Source organism: Mastigoproctus giganteus, chromosome 7 (assembly GCF_048544385.1).
Source record: "Mastigoproctus giganteus isolate SK-2022 chromosome 7, ASM4854438v1, whole genome shotgun sequence".
Taxonomy (NCBI): domain Eukaryota; kingdom Metazoa; phylum Arthropoda; class Arachnida; order Uropygi; family Thelyphonidae; genus Mastigoproctus; species Mastigoproctus giganteus.
In genome coordinates this window covers 156699515-156718376 of record NC_143581.1, presented here as the reverse complement: position 1 = coordinate 156718376, position 18862 = coordinate 156699515, and the positions used below count along the sequence as shown (strand labels likewise).

The 18862-nt window shown below is 40.1% G+C and overlaps 1 protein-coding gene across 1 annotated transcript in view; it reads right to left on the bottom strand.

Moving 5' to 3' along the window:
- The window catches only part of LOC150083273 (uncharacterized), a 388767-nt gene that overhangs the window by 260317 nt on the left and 109588 nt on the right, over positions 1-18862 (bottom strand). The window contains exon 2 of the mRNA XM_090377951.1: positions 9133-9296. The gene's annotated coding sequence lies outside the window, so the exon portion shown is untranslated. The remainder of the gene's footprint in view (positions 1-9132; positions 9297-18862) is intronic.

The window sequence follows — 18862 nt, the reverse complement described above, 5'->3', positions numbered from 1 at the left end:
GGCCTTCCTTGCAACCTGTTTACAATGCTCAGAGAATTTCATGTCTGACCGTATTGTAACATCCAAGTCCCTTTCCTCCAGTACTGGGTTTAGTTGAACTCCACCAAGTGAATACGTTATTTTGGGATTACTGTTTCCCAAGTGTAATACCTTACATTTCGTTGGATTAAAGCATAGCTGCCATTTTTCTGACCATCCCTGAAGTCTATCTAGGTCGCTCTGAAGAAGCTCAGCCTGACAGTGATCATTAACTACTCTACCAATTTTAACAGCATCTGCAAATTTAGACATCACGCCCTCTATCCCTTCATCAATGTCGTTTATGAAAATTAAAAACAACAGTGGTCCTAATACTGATCCATGGAAAACCCCACTTCTTACATCAACCCAATCTGAGGAATAGCCATTTATCACAACCCTCTGCCTCCTGCCCTGAAACCATCCTGATATCCATCCAAGGATTTTCCCAGTGATTCCAACCTGTTCCAGCTTATAAAGCAACCGCTCATGTGGCACTGAGTCAAAAGCTTTGCTGAAATCTAAATAAACAATGTCGAAATTATTCCCTAAATCCAGCTCATGAGTGACCCTTTCAAAATAACGAACTAGATTTGATAAACATGATTTTCACTTTACAAAACCATGCTGAGTATCCTTGAGAATTTCAATTTTATCCAAATGATCCTGAATTCCACCCTTGATCATTGCCTCCATGATTTTCCCTACCACTGAAGTCAGACTGACAGGTCGATAATTCCCCACTTCACTCTTAGAACCACCCTTATGTATGGGAGATACATTGGCATTTTTCCAATCCAACGGAATCTCCCCAGAGTCTAGCTCGCATAATTAGCTTCAATGGTTCAATGCACTAACTTGTCACCTCCCTTAAGATTATAGGGTATATTCCATCAACTCCAGGAGCCTTACTGGCCTGTAGGCTCGAAAGTTTTTTTATTAAATAATCTTGCGAAATTTCAGTATCATTAATTGCATATTTTTCAACTTCGCTCCCACAATTTCCCATTGCCACAAAAGGCTTTTCTTCTGTAAATATCGATGCAAAATAACTGTTGAGTTCATCTGCAACGGCAGCTGGTGTATTTAATACTATCCCCTTTCCCTTTTGTAAAGGTCCGATCTGGTTTGTCCTGCTCTTCTTAGCATTTATATATGTGAACAATTCCTACCCCCCCCCCTTGTTCTGTTTGCTAGCGATTTCTCATAAACTGCCTTTGCCTGTCGAACCTTTTCCGTGGCTCTATTACCGATCATATTGTAGCTGTTATAGGCTTCAGTACTTTTTATTGCTCTGTAACGTTTCCATGGCACCCTTTTCTGCTCAAGCATTGTGGCAACTTCATTATTCATCCATCTTGGAACCCTCCTCGTGGAGTATTTTTTTAATGGTAAATACGCATTCAAGGCGTCTGTGATTAATGTTTTAAAAGCATACTACAGTTTAATTGTATTCGTTCTCTGTGCGATATCTACCCAGTTAATAGAGGCCATGTAGCACCTTAAGGCATCGTAATTTCCTTTTCTGAAATTATAACCCATTCCTTTGCCTTTTACTACTGCTACCTCTCTCTTCATCATCCACCATAGAACTCCGTGATCACTTCCTGCTACTGGATCCTCTACTGTCAGCCCTTTATTTAATTAATTATTTTATTTAAACCGCTCACACGATAAAGGTTTTGTTAATCGCTTTATAAATACTGATAGCACAGTATTTGTAAAGCGATTTAAAGCAGATGAAATAAAGATTAATTTATTAAAACATTAAAATTTGGTTTAACCTAAAGGAGACACCTCCGTTCCGACTATCCTTTTGAATTTCCGTTCTGATTCCCAGATGGATGCTCACACGATCAATAAGAAACATGAATATTATGGAATTCTCATAAAATACTTCGTCAGCAAATTACACATTGTGTTCCTTAAAAAATGTCTTGTTAACAACGTAATTCCAAACTTCGCTCTCGTTTGTACAAAAGATACATGTAAGAAATATCCATATAATATACCCCAAACTTCGCTTACAATTATTAGATATGAGCTAGGGAATAGATTCCGTGACAAATACAGACTTTTATGTCAAATTCATTACATCACGTTCTGGCTTAAAAGGATAATGTCAATTGAAGCATGGTCTGAATTCACACTTTAAGAACACACGTATTAATGCCGCACAACACATAGTAATCGAAAGACATACTAGAAAATGGAACGCGCTTACACGAAAACCTCACACCTCTCGGTCATCTTCGGTCATTAATCTATCATCGATAACGTTTTCTCCCACAGAGTTGTCCGGCTTTGAGTATGGGTTTAATTTTGCTGTTAATAGTAATTCTGTCTTAATCAATGCAAGACACTCGGTTTGAAAATGAAATTTTCGAACAGATTTATTATCTCCCTATGGGATTAAGTATTTCAGCTCCTATTTCTGAGATTTACTTAACTGCAGTAGAACGTCAAATACTTCAGCCGCTCCCCCTGAAGTCAAATTTTTTATACGGTATGCCGATGATATGTTACTAATTGGTAATAGAACTATTATTGATAACCTTTTAATAAACTTCAATTCGGTACATAACAGACTGAAATACACTCTTGAACTAGAGGAACACAATACTGTAGTATTAATTTCTTAAATTTAATAATATACAAAAAAGACAATAGGCCCAGGACCGTGATAATACACGGATACTTTGAGGTGAGTACCGATTCAGAAAGAAAACACATACAGGGAAATATTTAATTTTTCACTCTCACCATTCATACAACACAAAAAAGTCCGTACTATACAATCAAATACAGGGTCATCGAAAAAGGTGTCCGTGATTTCCCTTTTAATTATCTTCGGAAATATCTGATAGATTGCTGTGATGGTGGCAGCAAACAGGATGGTAACTCACTATAAGTTTTATTTGACACCTCAACAATGACCTTGGCTGCGCCGTGAGTGTGCGCAGAATGACTGTAAGTAAGATGGCACTGTTATGACAGATTTAAATTCAGCGTAACACAACACACTCTGCGCTTTCTGTTTCACGGTCGCCATCTTCCTGACACTGACTGAGGCGGTGGCCGTAGGAGACATTCTGCGCACACTCACGGCGCAGCCAAGGTTAATTGTTGAAGTGTCAAATAAAACTTAGTGAGTTACCACTCGCAAAGCGAATCGAAAGACCAGCAAAACAATGAGGACCCCCAACCAGAGAACAGCGAAGAATTAAGTAAGCAGCCGCAGCCTACCATAGACCCCAGATTGTGGGATGGAACGGTACTGGACCAGGTTTTGGCCCTCCGGGTGGAGCTTGAAAACAAACTGAAAGACTCCGCAAGTAGAATCTCAGCCGCCCTTAGGGCTGATATTGTAGGAATATGGACCAAGCTGGAGACGGTCTTCCACAAGGTTCGCAGTGAGGCAGAAAGAAATGCAGCCAAACTGGAGGCCTACCAGGTCACACAACAAATGCAACAGCGCACCCCTACCTATGCAAGTGTACTGAGTAATCCACCAACTGTGACACAGATGCCAAGAAATGAACAGCCAAAGAAAAAGACACTCCTCCCAACGCCAAACCCGGTAATACTAAGGCCCAAAAATGTCGAGGAAATAAGAACAAGTGAAGAAATTAAGGCAAAACTAATAAGCACCATGAAGGAAAACCTCAAACAGACCCAAATAAGAGGAATACGCAAGATGAGGAGCATAGGACTGGTAATAGAAACCGAGACAAAGCAAGAGATGCAAGGAATAATACAAAACCCCAAAATAGCCACTTTGGGTCTAAAAGCTGAACCACCCAAAAGAAAAGGGCCAACCATAATAATATACGACGTAGATAAAGACATCACACCGAACCAATTAGCGTACGAACTCTACGATAGAAACCTACAGGGTAAAATCCCTAACAAAAATCCACAAGAGATAGCAATGCCCAAATACTCTATTAAAGCGAGGGATGGAATAAACAAAAAATGGGTAGTAGAACTAACCCCGGAAGCCTTGCAAACGCTGAAGAACAAACAAGGGTGTTTATAGAATGGGGCTGCCACCGATATCGCGAACGTGTCGTCGTTCCGAAGTGCTGCCGCTGCTGCGAGTTCGGTCACACCACGCATACGTATGCACAAACCACCCCAACATGCGGCCACTGCTCAGAAAAAGGCCATGAATATAATGCCTGCCTCCACAAAGATGTGGGACCTACCTGCGTAAACTGTAAAAACTTAAAGCTAGAGTACAAGCATTCACTGAGAGACCCCATGTGTCCCACGTACCAACGAGCCAAGAGTTTATACCAAAGTAGGATTAACTATGGGGACGAAAATTAAAGCTTACAACACAAATATACTAAAAACAATTCAAATAAATGCGCAGAGGGCTAGAACAGTAGCCGACCAGATCCGGGTTGAAGCTGAAGAGGAAAACGCGGATGTCATCATATTACAGGAACCATACTCGCATGGGAAACGGGTTGTAGGCTACCCACTCACCTACAAAGTGATACACACAGTTGAAGACACCCCATGGGCTGCTGTCCTGGTAAGGAACAGCAATATCACAGTGACTAAAATCACGCAGTTCTGCACGGAGTGGGCCGCCTGTGCCCAGCTAAATACAGCTTTAGGGAACCTGTACGTTGTGGCACTCTATTGTAGATCAGGACAACAGATAGATTTTGCAATCGACTATCTTCAATGCCTGCAGGACATCCTAACAAAGCAAAAAATCATCATAGGAGCTGACGTGAACTGTCGATCCCCGATATGGCACAGTACTACCCCTGGCAGGCGTGGAACCCAAAATGGTCAACTCCTTGAGGATTACTTGGCAGGATCACAGCTGACAGTGCTAAATCAACCTCACCACTTGCAAACCTTTTGCAACACCCTCTGGGCGGCTACGATTGATGTATCCCTAGCCACTAGGAACTTGGCGGGATTTGTGACTGACTGGAAGGTGGAGGAGGCATGGACTACCTCAGACCACCGTGCAATCACCTTTAAAATAATCAGACAACTGATAACAGTAACACTAACAAACCAACAGAAAAACAGATATGCAGTTGCCAAAGGAGACTGGATGTCATTCAAAAACCTGCTCATCACAGCCATAGAAAGCCACCCAGCCAGTATAAACCCACAGAATGACCCGGATGACCTGCTGAGGGGAACTACAGACCTAATACAAACCATTAGCGATCGAACAATCAAAAGAAAAAACCCAAAACCTGGTGCTATTCCTTGGTGGACCCCAGAAATAGCCATGCTTCGACACCAGATGCAAAAAACTAGGAAAGATTTCTTTCCAGAGAGCCCGTAGGACTTGGCCCGCACATCAAGTTGAGGCTTTAAGACCGCGCTATCGAGAAGCCAGAAATCACTATACTCACGAGATACAGAAAAGCAAGAAGCGTTCCTGGGAGCGTCTAGTATCCACGACAGGAAGAACTGACCCCTGGGGTGTAGTTTACAAGGTGACTACAAACAAACTGCCCCGGGGGGGGGGAGGTGATCAGCACCACCAGGACTTCGCAAGGAGACTATACAACCACTTGGAAGCAATCAATGGGTAATATACTCGACACAAATTTCAAGGAACCCGCGACCGTAACTCTGCAAGAACAACATAATATCTGCGAAGAAAATGAAAAATATATCACCCCTGCGCTCGAGCCCCCCCTTCACCCATGAGGAACTCGGCGCGACTGCTACCAGGATCAAAAACCGCAAATGCCCGGGACTTGATAAGATCGAACCGGAGATACTCAAAAAAATAGTAGAAATTGCCCCTCAAATCCTACTAACCCTCTACAACAGATGTTTGGAAACAGGGAAATTTTCTGCGGCGTGGAAAACTGCAAACACCAAGCTAATTCTGAAAAATCCTACTAAGAACCCAGAATGTTCATTATCATACAGACCCATCGCTCTGCTCTCGGTGGTTAGTAAATTATACGAGAAGCTGTTTCCCATACGGATACAAAGCCACTACGAAAGGGCAGACCTGGCAGCTAAAAATCAGTTTGGCTTTAAGCCAGGATCCTCTACAGTGGATGCCCTTGGAGATCTGCTTAGGAAAGCACAAGAGTGCAGGAAAAAATATCTATTGGTCATTTCAGTCGATTTTGCCGGGGCGTTCGACTCACTTTGGTGGCCGATCGTCCTGAGCAGACTGAGAGAAGCTGCAGTACCAATCAACTTATACAAAGCAATGGAAGACTACCTTTCAGGTAGAAGAGTGGAAATAAATACAAATTATCAAAAAATCACAAGAAACGTACATAGGCGCTATCCACAGGGGTCTGTCTTGGGTCTTCTCATTTGGAACATGGTCTTGGACGATTTCCTGTGGCAGTACCTGGGGCTGGCTGAGGCCCAGGCCTTTGTGGACGATCTCATTGTTACTATTGAGGCAGATTCCAGAGTCCAACTGGAAAACATCGGTAATCAGGCAATGCAGAAATTACAATACTGGGCCACAAAAAACCAGCTAAAAATTGCACCGACGAAAACCATATCGATCTTGCTGAAAGGAACTCTTCAGGTACAGCGTCCGCCCCAAATAAAAATAAATGGCCTGACCATCAAACTCACCAAGCAAATGAAGTACTTAGGAGTTATCTTAGATAATAACCTATCCTTCATACCTCACCTGAAACACATAAGAATGAAAATAAGAAGACACTCAGCCTTAGTGGCTAGGATTACGAGGAAGGATTGGGGACTGAAAAACCAACCCTAACGTATATTATAAGTCAACCTTCATCCCAGCAATAATCTACGCCGCTGCAGTATCGTACACCAAAACATCACTGGTAACCAACAAGAAAATCCTGGATATGACATAGGACCATCGTATTGACAACCACACTAGCGTGCCGCACGGTAAGCACACCTGCACTGCAGGTGCTTGCTGGAGCGCTACCCCTGGATTTAGAAGCTGTGAAAGCAGGACTGCTCTACCTGCACTCAAAGGGAGTGGCCGCAAATCATCAGGACTTCACAATCAACCGAGCAAGCAGTCAAAAAACGGAAAGAGCACGACTACAGACCTACCTCCTTCAGGAGTGGCAACAAAGATGGACAGAGACAAAGGGCGAGATCACTCGTAAATTTTTTCCAGAACTGAACAAAATATACGCAAGGCAACCGGGCTGGTTCTTCCCGGGCCTCGTTACTCACAGGACATGGACCCTTCAACCAGAAACTGTTTGGCTTCGGCCTCGCCGATGACCCAAATTGCACGTGAAGGGAGGTCGAAAGCTGGGACCACCTGCTTTACGACTGCCCACCATACGAAGACGTCAGATGCACCCTCATCACGAAAATCCATTACCTGCCCAAAGGACTTGAACATCACTTCATTGACACGGAAGAGGAGTACCGTGCGCTCTCCCAGTGTGCACAGGACCTCTTCACAAGGAGAAGGGTGTTAATTGCCATACGTCGAGACTGATAGTACAGTAACATAAATCGCATAAGACAGAGACAACTCCTGGAAAAGAAAACTGTGGATGAAAAGAAAATGAACGGAAAAGAAAGGAATAAAGAAAAGAAGAATGGAAAAAGAAGAAGAAAAGAGAATCAACGGAAAAAAAAAAAAAGGACAGGGATTGCCTCATGAATGTCCCAATCTGAATCAAGTGGACAAGAATCGAGACAACAAAGAACAAACTGCAGCCTAGCTCCCAAAGCCTCACGGCAGCCTGAAGAGGGCACCCTAGCCCCCTTCACCTTTAAACCCTACACCCCCGGGGAGACGATTCTCTCGTGCTCCCCCCCCCCTAATTTATACTTTGGTGGGGCATGGGCATGTCACACTGAACCTTGGGGCTGTCTTCCCTATTGGCTCCATACTTCTGTCTTTCTCCCCCCCCAGTCTTCAGCTCCCCGCCCTCTCTATCTTCACGCTAGCGAAGCCGCACACACCTAAATTTAAATACATCCAAAATATCTTCAACCACGTTCTGGCCCAACTGAAGCGACGTCAACCCCACGATTGACGTTGGAATGTGTATACACGTTGTGTGTATATATGTGCTTGTATGCACACATATATACACCCAACTCAAGTGACGTCAACCCCACGATTGGCGTTGGCATATGTATGCACGTTGTGTGTACATATGTGCATGTGTGTATATATGTGCTTGTATACACACATATATACATGCAATATAAATACAATCTAAAATTTTTTTCTTTATTATTTTATTTTTTTCAATAACATACACGTATAAGTTATAAATCCAGTTTATTGTAAGAATACAAATACTGTATATACTAACAGTAGCTTTCGAGACGCGTGTCTCTTCATCAACTGCATTGATATCCCGTACAGTTAATTGGAAACGCAGTATCATATGTACAAAACAACATCAACAGTCCTCGTAATACTAATATTTGTAGTTGATGCCGTTGGTTGATGCCGCTATTACTTTAATTAAATTAGTTTCATTATAAAATATTTCAATACGAAACGCTAGCAATAGAATGGTTCCGTCATAACACTTCACTTGAAATATTAAATACAAAATTACCAGTTAGTTTTTCTCCAGTATGGAGTCTTGCACATATCAAATTCCCACGTGTCTAAGCAAAGCATCATGAGGACTTAGAACTTCTTTTTAGACTCCGTCTTTTCTTACACCTTCAGCCACTGACGATGAATAATTCGAAATCTATCGTTTGTACTCTTACGTTACAACTTTTAAGATTTTAGTTTCTTCGTTTACATAGTGATTTAATTTTATAGATGACAACCTGGGGAATGGGCGGTGCACTCCTTCCTCCTGGCTTAATCTTAAATTACTAATGTAGCTCAACTTTTCTATTTTAATTAATTGTATTTTAATATCTCTACCTTTGATATAACTTCAATGTGATAATACACGGATAATTTGAGGTGAGTACCGATAAATTAAGCCATTGATATATTATTGATTTGAGAATTAATACGGTACTTTAAGACTTACTATGAAGTTTTTTCATTCATTTAACCTAAACGTATTTCAAGGGTAACCCTTTAAGTGCTATACAGATTTTCTAGCAACAAAATACATAACCAAAAACAAAAATAATAAAAAAGTGACCCCAGCATAAGACGCTAACCTGGCTTTACATATTCGTGTACGCATGCGTACTCCAATACCACATGTGCGGCTACATTGCGACCAAGCAGTCCACTGAGTCCAGTTCAGGTATATATTTCTTGAATGGCCGTAATGATGGTGTGATGGTAAATACGACTGGTACTGTTCCTGCCTTCCGAATACCTAAAAAAATAAAATATTTGATATATAGCGTTTGATTAAATTAAAAGTAGCAAGTGTAGAACAAATCAATGTTATAAGGATGGAATTTATTCCAGGAAAATTAGAATTTTTATATACGTAATGTAAATAATTTGCACACTTTTGTAAATTTCTGCATATCCTTATGAATGCTGGCTTAAATAGTGTACTTAGAAGTGTCTGAGCTTACATGATGAGCTTTGTCTGCCATACGAGAAAAATGATCACTCTTCGCTTTTCAATATCTAATCAACTATTGCTCTCATGATATAAAAAAGCGTATAAATGAAATGGAAGTGCAGAAAATAAAAATAAATTTTCTGTTTATACCCCGGAACGACCAATAAGGCAAAAGGAGTTTAAGAATACAAGAACGTTCTACCGTATTTAGTAGTGGTGTGGCTTGAACCATGGTCACTTAAAGCAGTACACTTTTGTACTCTCGCACATTTTTCTGTGCTTTATTTATTTTTCAGCAGATATGTCCAGTAAGAGTGGTCATTATCAAATGAGAAACTACCTAAAATATTGAGTCGCTCGCTCGTAGTAAATAGTAATACTAGTATCCTCCGTATAGTTCAAGGAAGACACAGGCTTTTGCTGGCCTGACAAAAAAAACAACAAAAAAAAAAAAAACAACCAAGTAGATAAGAAAACACAAATTATATGCTTCCCTCCTTACACAGGTAAGTATCCAAAATTTGAAATAAAAATGTGGTTCTTTGTAGTTTGTAAAAACATTTAAGGCCTATCGCACTATTAATTAAAAAAAATGTTTTTAAAAATAGTAGTTCCAAAACTTAAGTTTGCTGGCTCAGATTGCCTAAAAAAATTCCTGGGCACACTCCTTCAAGCATGGCACTACCATTCAAGTCCTTTATCTTATCAGATGGTAGTCTTGGAGCCTCTTTTTGAATAAAAGCTACATTTCTCACATCTTGAATAATCTTTTCCTTTTTGAGAATATTTTGAATACTCCAAGGTCACTGAATGTTTTTTTTATAAAACGCTTTGGAAGTATCAGAAGAACAATCTTTAATTACACTGAGTTTCTGTATTGGAATACTTTGGTATTAATAAGATCATTACATGCACTCATACAAGTCCAAAAAAATTCTTTGGTTGCAATTTAACAGGACCCATACGATGAACTTCCCTAGACTCACGAATAACTTTCATCTGGATTTAAACATTTTTTTTTCAACTTGTGTTTTTCAATGTGCGCAAAGTCTTGGTCACAGTTCAGCAAGCTATGGTCTTTGATAACAAATTTGTGCGCACTTCTTGAAACAGCCCCATACTTGTCATGAATACCATAAGAAAAATCATGGTTTGATTTTTATTCTGCCCTCAGCAGTTATCAGACCAGATAATCAAATTTTCCCGATGTATCACTCCTCCATTAATAACATTAGAAACGCACAAGGCAATTTCGTTGCTGCCCCTGGAAGCCAGTACTTCATGCCAAACATTCATGAAAGCTATATCATTGTCAGCTAGATGAAGACAGAAGTAGCAGTTCAGTTGTCTGCTGTAGTACATATTCGAAAGTGTAAAATTGGTAAAGGAATCTATTGAAATAAATGAGTATGGCATCCATATAGCTTCGAATCACTGTGGTCTTTTTGCATTTCAGTTAATGCTTTTGTGCACTTGTGGTGATGAACATTCAGCTAAACTTTAGTTTTTTTTTTGTTTTAGCATTATTAGCTACTATTATAGCAAGTCATAGGTTTAACAAGTGTCAACTTGTGGTGGATGAAACAAGTCAGGAAAACCTGATCTGATAAAAGGATGATCAGATTGAGGTAATTTAAGGCCTTGAACGGATTGAGTAGCCGAATGTGAATTCAGCCTACTCAATCCGTTCAATGCCCTAAATTGTCCCTCTTGCTGAGATCACACAACTCGTGTCTAATCTCTGTGTTGATCATCTCTGACGAGGCTGTTTAGGGTTTGTTATTTGATTTTTAGGAGCATTAGCAACTAAGGCCATATTGCTCGGGGATATGCGGTGGCCATTCCCTGACCTTTCCGCATCCTCCGTATTTGGTGGTGACGGGCTCGAACCCCGGTCTAATCAAGAAGCGTGTGCTATGCACTGCTGCACCTGGCTACGGAGGCGCCTGCTGTTTAGGTCGATGGCTCATTAGTAATAGGGAGGAGTGTAAAGATCAGTGACGTCATTATGATAAGAGATGGCAGTGACTAACGTACAGACATCTTTCCTCAATTATTTTTGACACTAGATGGCGATTTCAAAAATTTGGAATTACTGTATTTAATTTTCTTTTTGTTAGTAGAGAGCTTTACTTATTCTTAATTATTTTATTTTAAGTTAGTTATTTTTATTGAGTGTTGAACCGGTGCTTTAATCGTCGCTGGTGGTTTTCTATTCTTACTACTCGTCTGATGGCGAGTGAAAGGCTACGAGATGTTATTGATAATATTTTTTGTGGCATCAGGTGATTGCATTCTACGTCCTAGCAGAGTGTGTGTGTGTGTGTTTCTTTTTCTGATTTGGGTTGCCGATCATTCCAAACCCCGCGGCGTTCCCATTAGGTTTGCCTCCTTTAACTAAGATATTATAATTATGGTGATAATGTGTTTTTTTCAAGAAATGTTAGCAAGTCTCTCTTGTTAAACTTAGTTGGAGAGTAGTGCTTGAGCTGTGAGGTTGTGTTTTCGTATAGTTGCGGATAATCAATTGCGTAATTGTATTCAATTGTCTTGGTTGTTATAGTGTTTTCTTTATATTGTGTAAACCTTCTGAGTGTATGGTATTTGAGTATAAATACTTCGTCCATTAATAATACTTCTTGAGTATTAATACTTCGTCCATTCGGCCAGTACTAACAGCGATTGTTTCGACGGAAACTGGTGTTACAGGTAAAATATTGCTTGTTTTAGGCATAAAGTTGTGTATTTGTTGTATTCAAGTGGAAATTGTGTTGAGATTTAATTAACAGGAGACTGAAGAATTGCTATATTAAGTATTGGTTCGAATATGAGTAGATTTGTGCTATATACCTTTTGCAGATACTTGATAGGTAATTAAAAATGGAAAAAGGATCTTTAAGAAAAGCAGTAGGATCGTTGGAAGGGGTGGATTTCCACCCCTTCGGTTAAAAAAAAATCCACGTGTTCCAGTAGAAGCTGGTAAGTGAACGAATGTTATTAAGCAAACTCAGGGACTGTCCTGTTGAGAAATGTGATCAGGGTTCTTAAGTTGAGAGTTTAGAGCAGGCAGAGGTATCGGTTGATACGGAACATGTCATTTGAGGTATTGAGCGATTTATTTGATAAAATGCAGGTAGAGGGTTATCAGGTACTTTCCCTGAGGAAAATAATAGTATTGAAGTAGAAAGAGAGAGAAATATTTTGAACGAAGCAGGTGAAGAGAATATGCAGAATGCAGGTGATGATCCGGCTGCAGTTTTGAATAATGTTGAGTAGCTTAAAAGCAGGATGATATTAGTGCTAAAGTTAGTAATATGCTGGCAAGTAGTTTGAATGATTAGTGAGGTAGATATGAGAGTACTTCTTATTACTAAATTAAAAGAGCAAGTAGCTAAATATACTACCGAAGAAGGGAATAAGATAGCTGAAACAGTATCTAATTATGTATTGGATAAATTGATTGCTATGGAGACTGCAGCGACGGCGTTGATAATTGTAGCGAAAGGTTAAAGGCAAAAGTGGAGGAGTTACAAGCTAGGGTTAATCTATTTGAAAGTCTTGGGATGGGGAACCCTTGCAAAACCAGGTGGTGAATCAGTTACTGACTTATGCTGATAAAGTTCAAGAAGGATTACTTAGATAGGACTGGCGGGCAAAACTTTACGAAAAGTGACCCGCAACAGGTTCAGAAACCGTCTATAATCGAGAGCTGCTGAACTTCTGAATATCAAACTAGTCAAGGAGTAGTAATTTAAAGAGTGATTTTAAAGAAGTTAAAATACGTAATATGAGGGTGATAAGGAAAAAGGGAGTTTTGTTGGAAACCAATGATAAGAATGACATGCATAAAATAGCAGCTTCAGATTCTTTTGCAACATTGGGATTAAAATATGACAAACCAAAAATGAATAATTCTACAATTCTGGTGTACGACGTAGCAAAGGATAAGTAAAGAAGATATACGAGACATGCATTTGTAAAAACTTACAGGATTTTGATTTCGGAAGAGGAATTGAAATAGGAAATAGTTTTTAGATTTAATGCTGGTAATAAAAATAAAGCTACCAATTGGGTTATTGAACTTTCACTGAAAACGATTAGGTGTTTAGAAAGCCGGGATAGAACATGCATCACAATTCTGCACACATAAAACTGTATCATGTGGCCACTGTGCAAATTAATTAAAGACAGTGATCCTAAATATATTAATTGTAAGCGACGTAATAAAGATTACAATCATGCAGTACGAGATCAGAAATGCCCAGAATATCTGAGAGCTGTGGAATTAAGAAAAGTAAGAATCGTTGATGAGTAATATACCTGACAACTTGAATATTACTAGAACCAATTTGGTGAGAAGTAGTCAAATAAAAGTTATGCAATTAAATGCTCAAAGGTCGCGTACAGTCGCCGATGAAGTACGAGTATTTGTGGCTCAGTATAGTTATGATATCGTCTGTCTACAAGAACCGTTTTATGTGACTGGTTCAGGATATTCGGTCTAAAGTAGCTGAATATCCAGAAATATCAAGAATTGTGCAATCCTCGGAATGGCAGCCAAAATCTGCTATTATAGTGTTTAATAATGATATCAATTTAACTGTTATATCAGGTTTATGTATTCAAAATGCAACGTGTATTAATAGCTGTAGCATATCTTTTTACATAATTTCATTGTATTGTCCATCTCAGGATATTACCTGTTCTATTGATTATCTGGAAAGGGTTTTTATGGCATTAGGCAATACAAACCTAATCGTCACTTTGGATTCTAATGCAAAATCTATTCTGTGGCATAGTAATCAGGGTGATGTTCGTGGAAGATTGTTAAAATTTATAATTTCACATAACCCGACTGTACATAATCAACCAGGAAGGCCTTTTACTTTTTCTAATTTAAATGGGGAATCCAACATTGATTTCACCATCTCTTCTGCGGGAATCCAGAGTAAAATCTTGGACTGGTATGTTAAGGATCACTAATAGTGATCATCGCGCAATCTATTTCCTTGTTAATTTCAGTTATATAGAGAACCAGTACAGATGTGTAGCGAACTTAAGATTTCCATATAGGAAGATATACTGGGACAGATTTAAAGAATCATTATGGCAGGACTATTTTACACGAGAGGTAACTGAATTTAACGTATTTAATGCTCAGGAAATTAGTATGCATGTTCAGAATTCAATTTATCGCTCTATGGTGTATGCAACCAGGAGGAAAAAGGAATATTGTTGTGCCATGGAAGTCTGCTGAATTGTCCAATGATAGGCGAGAAGTTTTTAGAGACAGAAAAAATTACCTGCATAACAGAGGTGGAGAAGGGAATGAAGTACAGCTATTGAAGGAAACAGAGTTAAAAGGAGGCAATATTATAAATTGATTCAATATTATGAATTGATTAAAAGGAGGCAATTTATAATATTGCCTCCTTTTAACTCTGTGTAAATTGAAGGAAATTAAAGATTTGGAAAAATTTGGTATCAACCGCAGGTAATACAGACCCGTGGGTCTTTACACAATCTAAAAATAAAATAATGACAGTAGATATTTTTAATACAGTAATTAGTGGATGATGAGATAATAAACTGTATCTCTACAGTGAAAGCTATAGCTGATAAATCATTTCCTGAGGATGGTCAAAGAAATGATAAAGTATTACAAGTTGATATTCGACGACAAAATGACGAGTACAGCACTAACGAGCATACGGAGTTATTTACTGCTGAAGAATTAAAAGTAGTTGTGTCTAAGTTGAATCGCAGTAAGTGTCCTGGACAAGACTTGGTTGAAAATGTAGCTATAGTCAAGATGTATGATCTGTTTCCAGTTGTTCTTCTAAACATGTATAACAAATGTCTTTTGGAGACTGTTTTGTCCAGAAATACAGAGCATACAGACCTGTATCCTTGCTAGCAAATTTGGGCAAACTGTATTAGTGACTATTGTTGATTCGAATACAACAGTTGGTGGATTGTCGAAAATTAGAAAAGACAAATCAGTATGGATTTCAAAAGGGCAAATCTACAGACGATGCTGTAAATGATTTGATAGAATATTGTAATACATCAGTAGAGAAATATGTTATGGCAGTGTTTATCGATTTCGAGTGCGCGTTCGACTTCCTGTGGTGCGAAAATGTTTTAGGTGTCTTTAGGAAGCTTGAATGCACTTCCCAGCTATACCAAGTCGTTAGGAACTACTTTTCAAATCAGAGTATTCAAGTTAAAGCACAACATCATGTCATACAGTAGGAGGGTATATGGATGCTGTCCCTAAGGATCGGTTTTGGGTCCAACTTTTTGGAACTTAGTATTGGATGACTGGCTCTCTCGGAATCATGCACACTGCCACAAGATAGCTCATGCGGGCGATTTGGTAATTTGTGTCACAGGCAGATCTAGGAAGATTTTGGAAGAAGTTGCGCCTGTTTCACAGGACCTAGAAAATTGGGCTAATTTTAATAAATTAAAAATCGCATCGAAGAAAACAGTAATGATGATTTTAATCGCCATCTTAATTATCGGAGGCCACCTAGAGTTTGATTAATGGAGAACAGATACCGTATGTACCCAGAACTAAATATTTAGGAGTAGTAAAATAGATGACCGGTTTAGTATTATGTCCCATATTGCTAGTATTACGGAGAAAACAAAGTTTCTCATCTGCGGTAGTGAGAATTACAAGATCAGAGTGGGGTTTACAGAAAAAGACCTTGCTGCTCTACTATATGGCTGTGTTTTTACATATAGTTGCGTATGCAGTTGGAATATGGTACAATAAAGTGATTGAGTAAAGTTCGGATTAAACTGTTATCCTTACAGAGGTTTGTTACTAGCCATATTTCGAGCATGCAGACAGTGTCAACCAATGCGTTGCAAGTAATGGTGGGAGTTCTACCGTTTTGCATCCATTATGGAGATCAGTGCCCAAAGTAACAGTGATATTAAGAAAGAAAAAAAGAGAATACTGCAGATTTTATGTAACTTATGGCAAGAAAAATGGATTGCTAGTGAGACAGGAAAAGTTACAATGAAGCTTATTCCTGATGTAAGGCACGAAGGGTTGATTCAGCCTATTGATAACGATTTTGACAGTCCTTTAAAACTACGAAATTCCGTGCCGCCACCACCGGTTGTGTTCTATTTGTTTTCCCTGCTCATGGACTATCGCACGGCATCGCAATTTCTATTGAAGTAAAGCCCGCTGAAAAACTGCCAAGTCAATCTTGCCCCTTTCCTGCTGGCAGACTTTCCACAAACTTTCAACAGTTCTGGGCGGCGGTTTCCGAGAGCTCTTTTCAAAAGTCCGAATGCGCAAAAATCCATGGGTGCAGCGCCAGGTGATTTAATAGGTATATCTTCAAACGGGATTGAACGAACACCTGTCACCGCTTCCATTCTCCTCAAAAAAAAACACGGGTGGAACGTGACTGTGTCTGGATGTCTTAGTCTGGTGCACCCAGACCTTTTCAGCGTCAGAACTGTACAGTGTGGGTATTTCAGGTTCTAAGAACGGCTGTAGAACTTCAGTCTGGTAATACTCTAAGTTGACTTTCCCGTTTTTAGCGACTCTACGCAACTCAAATTTGCCGTTATAACGAAAACCGGCTACAACCATAAAACCTTGGCCAAAACTTTCCTTGCCCTGATGCGCCCATGTTGGAAAGGCCTTGTCACCGTGTGGACGGCAATAAATTGCACGATTTTTTTTGCAATAGAAGAGGTACACCCACGCTTCGTCCAATGTTGCTACGAATTTCCACCTTTCAGCTGCCAGGTATTTTTTGAGCATTGACCCGCCGGTCTGCAATGTGCCTTGCTCCTAGGTGGTGTACGAGAGCCTTGTGCTTCTTCTCCATTTGCAAATTTTCGTTGATTATGCGACAAGCACTTGACTGGGATGTTCCCACGCGTGAAACTATAACTCTTTGGGTTTTTGGATTTTCACCGACAGCGAGCGACTGCACTTTTCATACTACCTCCCTCGTTCGACTTGGAGCAGGTTGCAGTTTCTTCTATGTTTTCCGCCTACTTGCAGCAGCTTCGCGGAATTTTCCTTTGCCATTCAAAACCTTATGGATACCGAACTTCAATAACCTATCAATAATTTTCGCATAACTGTACTCTTCTTCGGAAAGTGCGGTTATGTAACCTTCCAACCATGGGTCCAATTTCCGAGGCAAGTCGACATTAAAACAACTTCTACAACTGATACACCTATTCATAAGGTTTGTGACTGCGCCTGTGGGAAAAAAATTACATTGCTGCCATACGTCACAAGTAGGATTAATATCAAAATCGTTATCAAAAGGCTGAATCAACCCTCCTCCGTATATTACTTGCACATCTGCCGGAAAATGGTTCTATCCCTCCATGATCACGTCTTATATTCTAACTGGACATGGGTCGCTTAAATATAAGTTGTGTTACTTAGGATTAGAGGTTGGTAGTCAGTGTGATTGTGGTTTAGAAGAGACCTGGGCTCGTGTGCTATATGAATGCCTGCATTACTTTGACGGGAGGCAGGAACTTGCGGTGCAGGTTCCACAATTACAGCCAGAAGTGGAACAGTCATTACTAGCTACAGCTACTAATTTAAATGCATGACAGAAGTTTTGTATTCGTGCCTTCGCTAGAAGAAGAAACCTGGTGAATATTGATGGTCCTGGAGTAGTGAACAGGAACATACAATGTGCTGCCACTTTATTAGGTACACCTACCTAGCAGCGTGTTGAGCCTCCTTTAGCCTTCAAAACAGCCTGAATTCGTCTAGGCATGGACTGAACACGATGCTGAAAACGTTGTGCGGGAATAGAGTACCATGCAGACATGAGTGTGTCACTCAGTTCCTTGAGATTCGACGGAGGTGTAGGACTGCAGCGAATAGCCCTTTCCAGCTCATCCCAAAGATGTTCAATAGGATTGAGATCCGGGACTGAGTGGGCCAATGCAGCAAAGAAAAGTCAGTCATGTTCCTGGAATCATTCTATAGTGATTCCGGCTTTGTGCACCGGCGCATTATCCTGCTGGAAGTAACCATCTGACTGAGGATAAACTATCAACATGAACGGATGCACTTGGTCAACAACGATGTTTAGGTACGATGTGGCATTCAAACGTGAATCTATGGGTATCAATGGACCCAACATGTGCCAAGAAAACATTCCCCACACCACAACACTGACCCACCACCTTGCACAGTAGTCGTCAGACATGACGGGTCCATGGATTCATGTTGTTTTCCCCAAATTCTGAGCCTTCCATCAACATGATGTACCAGGACTTCGACTCATCAGACCAAGCAACTGTTTTCCAATCCTCAATAGTCCAGTGCTGGTGTTCCTGGAGCCTCAGGAGGCGTGCTC